This window comes from Mustela erminea, chromosome 4, assembly GCF_009829155.1.
Source record: "Mustela erminea isolate mMusErm1 chromosome 4, mMusErm1.Pri, whole genome shotgun sequence".
Lineage (NCBI taxonomy): Eukaryota > Metazoa > Chordata > Mammalia > Carnivora > Mustelidae > Mustela > Mustela erminea.
Genome location: NC_045617.1, coordinates 30,658,071 through 30,671,644, shown reverse-complemented (window position 1 = coordinate 30,671,644; position 13,574 = coordinate 30,658,071). Strand labels below are relative to the sequence as shown.

Genomic DNA, 13,574 nt, shown 5'->3' with positions numbered 1-13,574 from the left:
TTTCTCCCCTCTTAAGAGATGCCCATGATTCCCTAGTGCACGCACTCTTCCTCATTGCAATGGCCCAGTAAACCCAACTGAGTTCACCTAGAGGTGTGTCCTTGCTGATTTCTGACCAGCACTGACCATCTGTCTTAATTCTCCAACTTTACAATGGCCTGAATATATTAACTTTACTTCTGGTGTCTTTTCTTTGACCTGGCCTAAACTCAGATGTGGGATTTGATCCACTTATCTGCAATCCATATAAATGCTACAGCAGAGTATCTTTAAAAATTCACTGAGACTCACTAATACAATGGAGAAAATTCTCTGCAAAATTAAAGACTTTAGATTAACATAATGAAGTATTTAGGTAGTCAAAGCTCCTGTTTGGGGCGCCTGGGTGGCTCAGGTAGAGATTTTTTGGTTGTGGGATTCACTGAGCCAGGGGATCTGTGCTCATCAGGGAGTCTGCTTGAGATTCTGTCTCTTCTCCATGCCCCCCTGCCCCGGTGCACACTCTCCCTCTCTCTCTAAAATAAATCAATCAATCTTTACAAAGTCTATTAAAAAAAAAAAAGTTCCTGTTTGGACATTATGTACTGTGATTGCTTACTATTGCTCTAAAAATTTCATTATCAACATTTCTATAGTTTCTTTTGAAAGAGTTTTCCATAGGTTTTTTTGTTTTTGTTTTTGTTTTTTGTTAGGTGCATTATACCGGCAGGGAGTAGGGCTTCAGGGGTCTGGGGTTCTAGAACAGACTTTATCACACTGACTATCCCTACAGTACTTAAAAATTTAAACTTCTAAGTTAATAATAATTAACTAAGTAAATTATCTAAGAAAACAGTTCTCTGTGACATCTACTGCAGCTATAAAATGGAAATAGTTTAACAAACCACTCCATCTAGTGGCTGTCCAGGTAAATAGCAACTTACACATTTTAAGCCTTTTTAGAGTCCTGTACAAAATACACAGAAACAAAAAAGGTTTTCTTCAAGTTTCATGGGGAGTATATTCCTGTTTTATTTTTGTGCAGGGTGATTAGCCTGTTAGAAATCATTTTATGCATAGACCTTATGATTAACTACACTTGGGTCATCTTGCCTAAACTTCCATCTTTTCAGACAAGAGTTGCTACCTATCTTCTAAAAGCAGCTCTTACGAATATGTGATGATTTGGGATAAAGTTCACTGGAGGGTATTTGCTAGGATATAACAGAGTCCTTCATTGGCCAAGGGTAAGGAGAGGAGGAACATTTCACCTACTCAGTTTCTTCTCTCATGTTCATGAATAGACACTCAGAGCTAAAAGAACAAAACAAAATATTGCTTGAAAGATATACTCTATACAAATTATACTGCTTGGATTGCCATTTGTTTCAGGTGAATCCCCCCTGCAGGGGAATGTCTTGATGTGCTTGTTACTGATTCCTTAGTCAAGCTCCATTTGGGGAAGGCCTTGGTTTGTGGCACCAATGAGACAACATGAGCTGAATGCAGGAAATATTTAACTGTGGGGAAGAATACTCCCGTAATGTGACAGGCAGATACTGGAGTAGTGTCATAGTACTTCCCACTCTGGCCAAGTGAGTTCAACCAGCTTCCAGACCACCATCTGGGTAATCCTTCTGGTCTCTGTGTGGAATATAGAGGCCCCAGGGGTCATTTTTCTTTCGTCTCTATTCTTAACCAATATCCTGCTCATTGCTTCTTAATTGGTTTAGGAGAGACCTGAAGTGACAACGATCCTAAAATAAGTCTGGGTTGCTCATTCTTAACTTTGAATCTGTGTCTGCCGCTTGTGGTCTAGGCTAGTTCATTGTACAAATAAACTAGAATCCCTAGGAACCAGGCCCAAAGATACACACTTTTAAAAATCTTCTTTTAAAAATCATACAGAAAAATTTTATTGTTTTTCCATTTTGTGTTTGGTTCTATGAATTTTAACATATGTTCAATTTGTGTAATGACCACCACAATCAGGATATGGAATTGTTCCTCTACCCTAAAAAGTTTCGTTTCATTCCTTCAGAGTTAAACCCTCCCCACCCACAACCCCGGCCTATCAATGACCTGTTCTCCATCCTTACAGTTTCTTGACTTCAAGACTGTGATAGAAATTAAATAAAACAGTATATAAGCCTTTGAGGCTAATTTCTTTTACTCAGTTTCATGCCTCTGAGATTCACCTAAGTTGTACTGATAGTTCATTCTTTTTTATGGCTCAGTAGTATTCTATGGTATGGATGGATATTTTGTTAATTCAGTCCCACTGAAGGATTTTTGAGTTGTTTCCGTTCTGGGCAATCATGACTACAAGCCTCTATGGATATCCATGTGAAGTTTCTGTGTGTGTGTGTGTGTGTGTGTGTGTGTGTGTGTGTGTGTGTAAGAGAATGTATTTTAATTTTTCTAAAGTAGATACCAGGACTGTGATTGCTGGTCATATGGTAAATATGGTCATATGGTAAATACATTTTTAACTTTATGAAAACTGCCAGACTATTTTCAGAGTGGCTGTATGATATGCATTTTCATCACCAATATATCAGAATTCCAGTTACCTCCCTTGACTGTCTGCACTTGAGACTGTCATTATTTTTTATTTTAGTCACTGTAAGAGGTTAAGTAGTGGTATCCCACTGTGGTTTTAATCTGCATTTTCCTAATGACTAATGATATGAAACATGTTTTCGTGTTCTTAGATATACATTTCTAATCAGCTCCTCAAGTTATTCTGATAGACACAAAAATTTAAGGACCATAGTTCCTTAACAGGAAGATACCCAGACTGATTATTTTTATCCATCTATGTACAAGATAGCTGTATAATTTGACCATATAACTCTATTTAGTGCTATACAACTTTGCATTATTATGCTAAATTATTTACATTCCTAAGAAAAATATCTTCTAACAAATTTAGAAAACAGGACAGTGATCTAAAAAGGCACTATAAAGGGCCAAAGAGAGGACAATTTAAGTAAGAAACAACTGTTTATCATATAGTAGACCCTAGAAATACACAGAAATTAAAGACAAAACCTGAGCTTTGAGTGATTTGCAGAATGGAAAGAAGACTTCTATAAAATATGCTTTTTTTATTATGTTATGTTAGTCACCATACAGTACTTCATTGGTTTTTGATCTAGTGTTCCATGATTCATTATTTGTGTATGACATGATATGTTTCTAATAGAGGTAAATGGACAAAGCTGGACAAAGGGCAGGGATGCACTGTGGTTTGTATATGTCCCACTAACACATGGCAGAGTTCTTTCTGCACAGCTAGTACTTCCTGCCCATTTCTAGAATGAATGAATTAATGATCTGCGAGTCTCATCAAAGAAGTCCTTATAGAAAATGTGAAATGTGGGTCTCGAAGGACAAGTGCTATATTAAGTGAGGGACAGGAGGCAGCAGGGTAAACAAGCACAAAGGCCGGAACTAGCAAAGAATACAGTGTGTTTGAGAGTTATGTTCAGAAGGTACTGGATGAATGCATAAAGTGATGCTGTAAAGGACGACCAGGGACTAGAAAGGGGGATTAGGTCATGCTTTAGATGGTCTCAAGCACAGGTGGGAAGGGGTCAAGTAAAGTTCCTAAGCGGTAGTAGATTTGTCGTTGTGCTAAGACCAGAGGCTGGATGAGCAGCTATGGGGCTAACAAGAGGCCCGTGAGAAGATGGAGACAGGAAACAGAGACACCACATAAAGTCAAGGTGAGAGTAGGCTATACAGTAAGGAAGTCGGGGTGACTGCCTGTGAAGGCAGGTATGAGGGGAAGGAAAGAGGGCTCTTCCTAGCTTATCCATGGATGCCTTGATGAACTAAATATGTCATGGGGAAAACAGGATCGGGAGAGCCAATGCTTGTGCCTTGGAAGGCAGGCAGAAGATTCCGTTTGGGACATGAGTCTGAGGACACCGATTATAAAGATTTTGGCTTTTACTCTGAATAAAGTGGAAAAGTCCACTGCAGGTTTCTGAGCAGGAGAGAGAGAGAGAGAGAGGGGAGACCAGTTCGGTTTATTACTCTAGCACAGTGTTCCAACAGAGCTGTGACAGTAGACTGAACCAGGTGTAAAACATCTAAATAAAATAATTAATCACTCTAAACTAACACACACCTGCAACTTCATATATGTATCCTCCTTATCTTGTCTTTCATAAACAACATAGGAAAAATAAAAACTAAAACTGCATAAGTCTAAAAACTAATGGAAACATCACACATCAAACTTACAGGACAGAGTAAAAGCATGCTCTCAGAAAATATCATACCTGAAATATTTCACTAAATAAAAATATAATAAGTGAATTAACATCTAACTCATGAGTTATTGTTTTGTTTTTTATTTATTTTCTTATTATGGTCAGTTATCCAGCATACAGTACATCACTAGTTTTTGATGTAGCGTTCAACAATTCATTAGTTGCATAAAACACCCAGTTCTCATCACAGCATGTGCCCTCCTTAATACCGATCACCTGGCCACCCCATAAAGAAAGTATAATAAAACAAAAACCAAAAAAAAAAAAGAAAGAAAGAAAGAAAGAAAGAAAGAGCGAGCAGATATCCTAATAAAGTTAAAATAGAATCTGATGGTTTAAAATCTGTGAAATGGATAAGTAAACACAAAACCTCTTACTTTAAAAAGAAAAAAATAAAAATCACCAATGGCTATTGCTGGCAAGAAAGGGAGTTGGCAAACTATGTGCCAACTGTCTGTTTTGTACATAAAGTTTTATTGGAACATGGCCATATTAATTTGTTTACATATTGTCTATGGCTGCTTTTGAGCTACTGTTAAGTAATTGTGACAGACACCATATGTCCACAGGCTTAAAATATTTACTGTGTAGCTTTAAGTAAAAGGACATAGATAGTCGTACACAAGCTCAATGGCACAAGCACAAAGACTCAAAATCAGTAATGTAAAAAAAAAAAAAATGTTCAGAAATATATCAGAGTTTAAAATAATCAGAAAAGAGTACTTTGTAAAATTCAGTATATACCATTTAAAGAACTGTTTGGGATGGATGGCTTTATAGAAAATATGCTATAACATTTATCCTAGAAGTGTTGGAAGTTATAAAGTAATAAAAGCAATGGAGGAAAATTTAAAAGCTATCCAACATCTGGGCTTTCAAACTTTTAAAGACAAATTAATTTTAATACTATTAAAGGCCCTAGAGCACAGAAACAGAAGTGAAGCCTCAAAATTAATCTTACAGAAGCAGTGAAACAGCACTGATATTAAAACTTGATAAAGAAGCAGAAAACAGAATATCAGAGAAACCTCCCTTATGAATATCAATTGAAATAGTAAAGAACTTTAGAAAACAGAATTCACCAATGCATTAAAATAATACACCACAACTAAGTACAATTTAACCTCAAAATTCAAGGGCATTATACTTACATTTATATGAATATATTCAAGAAATGAAATGACATGCTTTGATTTTTGAGATGGGAAAACTTGACTTGGTAAAAATGCCAGTTCTCACTAACTTAATCAAGGCACTAACTCAACTAAAACATGAAAATTATTCCTTGGAGGTTATACTCAACTTCACCCTGAAAAGTAAACCTGTATATTTAGTCAGGAAAAATTCTAAAATTGAAGAATAATCAAGTATTAAAAATATTATAGTAACAGAGTAAGAAAACAGTTTGATACCAAAGAGGAAATAGTAAGATCAATGAAAAGATAAGAAAGTTCAAAAATTGTTTCAGGCAAATATGAGAATTCTGTGTTATATCAAAATTTAAAATCAATAGAAGAAATGGAATATTCAGGAAAATATTCCATGTAGTCCATTACTACATGGAATAGATTCCAGACAGATCAAAGGTTTAATAATAAAAATGAAATTAAATTTTAAAAGGCTGGAGGAAATTATGGATAAAATAGGTATGGTCTTTATAAGTAAGACAAAGCCCAAAGACTATAAATAAATTGATAAAAAATTTATACAAGGTAAAATATTTGTAAATGAAGAAAATCCAAAAGTTAGCTAAGAAAAAAACATTTATAACACATATGAGAATACATGCAATTTAATATAAATACAATGGACCACAGATATGAATAAGCAAATTATAGAAAAAGATTTCAAGTGGCCAATATGGAAATGCTCAGCTTCGCTCAAAGAAATGTCAATCACAAAAATAATGAAGTATCATTTTTTTAAACTTAAAAACTTTCAATGCTCAGCATAAAGTCATGTGGGAGGAAGTTAACCGTGTTCAAGGAAATGTAAATTGGAACAAACTCCCTAATGGGCGATTTGAGACCATTTACCAAAATTTTAAATGCAGGTGACATATTGATGTATAAATTTCACTGCTAGGGATTTTCCCAATGGACATCACTGCAACTGCCAAGAGTATGAGCAAAAATGTTTACTATAGCACTGTTTACATTAAAAATAATTGGAAACCACAAAAGTGTCGATCAAGACGGGGCTGGGTAAATGAATTAAGACAGTATGCACATTACGGCATACTATGTAGTTGTTATGAGAATGAATTAGATCTTTCTGTGCTGATCTGAAAACATCTCCACTATGTATTATTCCAAGAGACATGAAAGTATGTATAACATGATCAAATCTGTTTACACTGAAACATACATGCAAATACATACAATGAGTAGTTGCATTCAGTCTTTCCTTTAAAAAAAGCTTTTTAAACAGGTATTTCTTTTAGAGAAATGAATGGAGAAGAGATGGGTAAGATCATGAGTTATGGAGCTAAACTTTTCTTTTTAAGATTTTATTTATTTATTTGACAGAGATCACGAGTAGGCAGAGAAGCAGGCAGAGAGAGAGAAGTACAATCAATTTTTTTTTAAAGATTTCATTTATTTATTTGACAGATAGAGATCACAAGTAGGCAGAGAGGCAGGCAGAGACAGAGAGGAGGAAGCAGGCTCCCCGCTGAGCAGAGAGCCCGATGTGAGGCTTGATCCCAGGGCCCTGAGATCATGACCTAAGCCGAAGGCAGAGGCTTTAACTCACTGAGCCACCCAGGCGCCCCAGAGCTAAACTTTTTTATTACAAGTATTACTACAGGTGACTGCTACTTTCTGAAGTATCAAAACCATCACTGCGTTTCCATCTGGTTTCCGAGGGCGAGCACTACCTGGAGTCCAGGCTTTGCTATCCTCTGAATAACTGCAGAGATATAATTCATCTTGTTCACATTCTCTGAATGGAGCATTGGATTCTCAAAGAAGCTATTCGAGATCTAATACCATATTAACTGGATAAGTGTTTCTACACATGGAAATATAGCACACAAGAACAGGAGCTGTGAGAAGGTAAAGGAAGTCAGATGTGTAGTTAGAATTGTTTAAGCTTGCTTTCCTCTGACTTTATATTTCCACTTTTCACAAGTGAACTTTCCATAAAGGGCTTCATACTCAGTAAGAGTAGAATGGAACGGACAACTATTAGGGTAATCTGTTAGCACACAGAGGGCACTATATTCTCTTCCCTCAGTGAAAACAAGCAGGACTTCCTTCTATGACCTTACATATCTTTCTCCTACCCATTAGATGGGAAAAACAGTGTGAATACTTTTAAAAATGAGTAAGGTTATTGATGTAGTATCCCATGATTCATTGCTTGTGTATAATACCCCGTGGTCCACGCAATACGATTGATGTACTTAAGGTGACTAACATTTAAAAAAAAAAAAAAGGTAAAAAAATAAATAAGGTTAAAATGTAACCACTTCCCGAAGTTGACTTCCAAAGTAACACAAATATGGGAATTAAAACTATGATTGGAAAAAAAAAAAGCTAACAAAAAGCAATTGAGGTTATTAAAGGAAAACAAATTTGTTTTTCCAATAAGACCAAAAATATACAGAAGCAACACAAAAATCTCAGTTGAGATGCAAGCCCTCAATGAAAAAGCATGACAGAAATTGCATAACTAATTTACAGTGACCTTTGTAAGCTTTCTGAGGTAATTTATCTTGATAAGATATGCTTTAATGTGGATAATATCAAATCCATTAGGCAGGAATAACTTAACTGCCATTATAAAAACTACAATTTAACCAGGAGGCAAATATCTTCCTCCGAATGATGCCATTCTTTCTCACAATCATTAGCGAGTATGCATTATTAATGTTAAAAAAATTTATAAAATCTTCATCTTTGGTAAGTGCTACTTTTATCATCCAATGTTAATACGATAATCAGCATGAGAAAGTGGACCTGCTTATTTAAGAACATAAACCAATAACTGGCTTCTCTTTTGGGAAAGGAGTTCAGAAATCGAAGGAAAAATATGCAATTTTCCCTCACCTTTCTCTCTCTTTCAAAGCTCTTGTTCCACTTTAAACATTATTCTTTGAGACATCTAAATTGGTTTTCTGACATCTATACCAAGGCATGTAATACTCTGTCCTCCACGAGGCTGTCAGAAGGAAATCCATCATCCTTCCCATCCCTGTTCTTCAGGATAAGGTCCATTAGTCATCTCTTCACTAAATCAAGTAACCAAAACTATGATCAGAATTTCTGAGGATCATGTTAAAAATTTTAGGGCTTTAGTTTCAGATTCTGATTCTGTTAACTGGCATAGGAACAGGTAATGGGAAACCAATTCTCTATTATAACAAAGTTCCCATAATTATTGGCATTTCTTTGCTCTTGACTCACTTCCTTACCTTCTCTAATATGGGGTAGGGAATTCTTTGATCTACTCTTTGGAACTGCCACACAATGATCAACAAACTTTATTAACCTCTTCTATGACCTCGCCTTAACTGAAACTTGACTCTCCTTGTATGGACTCTGTTTCCCATCCATTCCCTCTCCAGTGGTGAAGGATATCTATCTTCCTCATCACCATTTCCAGTCAATTCTGCAGTCATTTTTTGTAAAAACTCCAGCTCTTTTAAGGCTCAGTTCATCTGACTACGTCACCTGTCATTTAATCCTATCCAATGAACCTGACACCTATGGCTCCTAGTCTGTCTCTCCATCCTAATTCCTGTCATCATCCTAGGTGACAGTATTTTCCGTGTCGACATCCAAAACACTCACTCTTCCATTCCCTGACACCCTCATTTCCAATTCAGCCTTATCAACTATTATTTCTAGGCTTTGTCATCAACTCACAACTGTACCACTTCCAAAATCACTAGTACAAACATCTCAATTTCTGATTAAAGTTTGTTCAAACAATTCTTTAAAGTCCATTCTTTATCATCAATGATATTTTGAGATCACAATTCCTCTATTTTCTTCCCATTCATCAGCAGCACCTGCTTCTACTGCTCTGCCCAGTCCTTCCTCTTCCTCTTTCTCCGGCTTAAAGAGCAAAGCCCATTGCTTTTAAAACAAATACCAAATCTATAATATGAATATAAAAGTACTCAAGATCCAGCCTTCCCCTACAACATTAGACTCATCTTATGCCACAAGCAATTTCCTTCTGACAGTCTCATGGAAGACAGAGAAAAAACATTTTCTTTGTTTTAGTTATTTTTTTTTTTTTTAGATTTTATTTATTTATTTGACAGAGAACACAAGTAGGCAGAGAGGCAGGCAGAGAGAGAGGAGGAAGCAGGCTCCCTGCTGAGCAGAGAGCCCGATGCGGGACTCGATCCCAGGACCCTGAGATCATGACCTGAGCCGAAGGCAGCGGCTTAACCCACTGAGCCACCCAGGCGCCCTGTTTTAGTTATCTTTTTAAAAAAGATCTATTTATTTGAGAGAGAGAGCAGGCACAAGCAGGGGTAGGGGAAGAGGGAGAGGGAGAGAGAATCTTATGCAGACTCCCACTGAGCACAGAGCCTGATTTCTCGACCCTGAGATCATGACCTGAGCTGAAATCAAGAGTCGGATGCTTAACCAACTGAGCCATCCAGGTGCCCCTACGTTTTAGTCATTTTGACTTTTATCCACTTCCTTCAATGTGCTACTGCTTTTCTGGTGTCAGAGCCTTTAGCTAGAACATTCTTCTGCTGTTCTTTCCTTTCCTTTCCTAACCTTCAAATCTCAGCTTCAGTTTCACTTTCCTTGCTAAGCCTTCTCTACCACCGTCAGTCTAAATCAGATCCTCTCATTTTATTTTCCCTTAGCAACTTTGTCCCTCTTTATTCTTTATTACAAATAAAATTAAATTATTTAATTAGTTGATTAATCATTCTGTCCTTTCAGAAAACACAAGCTCCATAAGAGTAAAGGGATAGATACTCTCAATATATTTCCATTCTCAATTAAAGCAAAGAGTATTAATCACTTCCAAATCCCAGCTCCTTCTATGAGCCTTCCTATATTGTATAGGCCAGAAAGTAAAAACCCTATTTCTAAGATTTGCTGTAGGCCAGGTACTGGATGCAAAGATCAATTCTGCTAACAACATGCACTTGCACAAGATCTGGATAGTGGAAGTTAAGAGGAAACCTTCTTCCTGCTATCATCTTTTGGTTGTAAATAGGACCTTGGAGAAATGAGGGTTGAAGTTATAACAGAAGTATCATACATTCAAAATTTAGCTTGCCAGTGTGTTCACAAGTGTTGGAAAGACATGTATAGTTGCAGCCGTGGTTTCTCAACCGAAGTAGCTGGGTCTTAAATTCAACAGTTCCAGTGGTAGTCCCCTAACTTCTACTTCCTCAATCTTACCAACATTAGTAAGTGCCTAATTTCTTGTATAAGATTCTTCTCTATTTAAAATGTACCTAGAGTGGTTTGTTTCCTTTACTGTATCTTGACTGATACAATACATGTCTTCTTCAATCCACTCCAAACAGGCTGACAGCAGAGGTTCCTTAGTTGTTATCTAGAGATCTACCAGAGAGACTGGTAACTAGTTTACATTCAGTAAATATTCACTGAGTGATCATCACTAAAAATGGTTTGAGGCTTATGGGTATATAATCAATTCACAGACTAACCTAATTCCCCCAACCAATTTTCATGTGTTGTTCTGGCTGCGCTAATTACTCACTTTAGCTTAGGAGAAAGGATATACCAGGTGCTCTGTCCATGTTATACCCCTTGAAAGAGGGTAACATAGGTAACCTTGATATTACTACAATCCAATTATAGAGAAAGAATTTACTATTCCAGAGACAGCACCTTAATTAGCAAAAGAGAAATCTCTTCTAAAATTGCATTCTTTATATCCATTATATCCATTTGGCCATAAAAGCTGAAATAATGTTTAAAAAAATCACACTGTGAAATGTGGTTTTGATCTTTAAATTTTATCAGTATAAATCTCTGTATCTCTTGGGATTTAATAACTGTACTTATTTAATCTGCATGTCTTTCGAGTGCTTTTAAAGTATTTTCATATGAGAGAACAACAGTATTCCAATTAACACAGTTTCCAAAACAGCATGGATCCTTAAAAAGATACATACATTTGTTATAAAAATTTTACTCTATGCTTCTAAAATACATCTTTAAGCATAAGAACAAAATTTGCCGCAATTAAAATTTACTTAAAGGTGATGATGAAAGAAATAAGAATAAGATTCCAATGTCAATATCTGTGTCTCTTAAGAAGCGTCACCTCTATTTTCAAAGTTGGCCATACATTAGAGTTGACTGAAATGAACACCTGGCTCAAGGGATTTTCCACTGTGTGTTGGAAAAAGAGTCCTACTTTTCAGCACTTGAATTCTGGTCATATAGCTTGTCTCTTCTTCCACAATCTTCAATAGCTCCTCACTGCATATAAAGTCCAAGTGCTGAAGCAAATGATTTAAGGTCCTCCACATTCTGACCAAAATCTATATGCCAGGCCTTTCATGCATATCACATCCAAGTGAAAAGAGAACATTCTCATTGTCCAACCCCGTGGTTTCCTTTGTTCATGTTCCTTTTCTTCCTTCCTTGGAATGCCCTTTACCTTTGTAGCTGCATTTTGAGATACAAGATCACTGGTTTGAATTAATCTACTTCTCTTTTGTGAACCATTTGTTCTTTTATGCTATTTACCATATTTTACTTTCCTTATGTATGTATCTCAAAACCCTCTGTGAGACTGTCTGTGTCTTAAAGGTAGAGAAACACCACCTTGTTTTGCTACTTACTTTCTGTGGCACAAGAAATTTGATCAATTGAATGAAAATTGACAGTTAATTTAGAACTGGACATCTTAATATATACTCTAAAATAAATGCTCTCAATAGGTTATAGTATTTAATTGAATTGCTGCTCATTCTTTAAAATTCCCCTACTGCTGGATATTTATGCTGCATTTTTTTACCATTACAATGTGTCAGAATAAAACTCTTGGTATATATTACTTTTCTTTTTCATCTGTTTTTGGAAAGATTCCCAGGTTTAGAATTTCATGGCTAAAGGATCTGGAAGAAAGTGTAGCTCTTAACATATATTATAAAAAAAATTTTTTTTTAAAGGATTGACCCATTCATTGCCACAGGAAACTAGAAATGTACCAAATCCCCAAATCATCTTTAAAAATAGACATTATCATTTTCAGTTTTTAAAGATTTATTAGGTTAAAGAATATAGAATCCATTAATTTGTACAATTTTATTCATTAATTTTTTATTCCAGTTCACTATTTTTCTTCTCTTTGCTCATTTACTTACTGAAAACTTCATGTTTTAGTTATTAAACTTAGTAAGTACACAAAGATGTAGATACACATATAAAAAGGTAGATACTGATACATATAAAGCTATAGTTACTAATATTTCCCCCAACCTGTCACTGCCTTTTGAGATTCAATGTATTATTTTTTGTTGACGAACAGCATCAAATTTAAATATTTTTACATCTGTTATTCTTTAAATTTGTCATCTTCTTTCCCTTTAAAGTACATATGTAACCATTTATAGAGTGTCCACTGTGTATCAGGCCAAGACATGTTACCTAACTTATTACAAAAATCTTAAGATATAGGTATCACTGCCACTTTGTTTATGATGAAACTAGTTCAAGGAAATTAAAAAAGGCTATGTTGCCATGCCTGAGTACAGATAAATATCCAGGTTTGCCTGGATCCAAAGCCTTTATTCTACAAGGGCCTACTTCCCTTTGAAAACAGAAAAGTCATGTCTCCAAAAATACAATTAAACATTCAGTTCTATTTTGTATTAATTTTATTTCATTTTATTTTAAATTTTTATACGTTTTCGACATTATTTCTATGTGGTTATAACAATTCTGCAAGAGTACAATTATTATATTAACCTCCAAAAAGAAAGGAGGTTGATATGGCTAAGGAAAGAATAAACTCTGATCAAACAAACATTTTGCATACATTTAAAATAAAAAATAAAAGAAAGGGGTCTATTTGGCACCTGCTACTTTCTTTGGCTAATAAGTATCATCTATACCAGGAAGGGAAAATTCTAATTTTATTTGGCTATACTGACTATTAAACTGCTAGAGTAGAAATAAATAAAGCTATTAAGTATCTGATAACTTAAATCAAAGTCAAATTCCTTTAATTTAGAGAAAGGCTAAAGCTGACCTATGAAAAAAACAATGAAATCATTGGGAGATCTAGATAATAATAAAAATGTCAAAAAATGATTCTTTACGGTAGCTTGAGGGAACATATTATTACTAG

The 13,574-nt window shown here is 35.4% G+C and overlaps 1 protein-coding gene across 2 annotated transcripts in view; it reads right to left on the bottom strand.

Moving 5' to 3' along the window:
- ASCC3 (activating signal cointegrator 1 complex subunit 3) overlaps positions 1–13,574 on the bottom strand; it is a 336,284-nt gene that overhangs the window by 143,573 nt on the left and 179,137 nt on the right. The gene's annotated exons all lie outside the window — the stretch shown is intronic.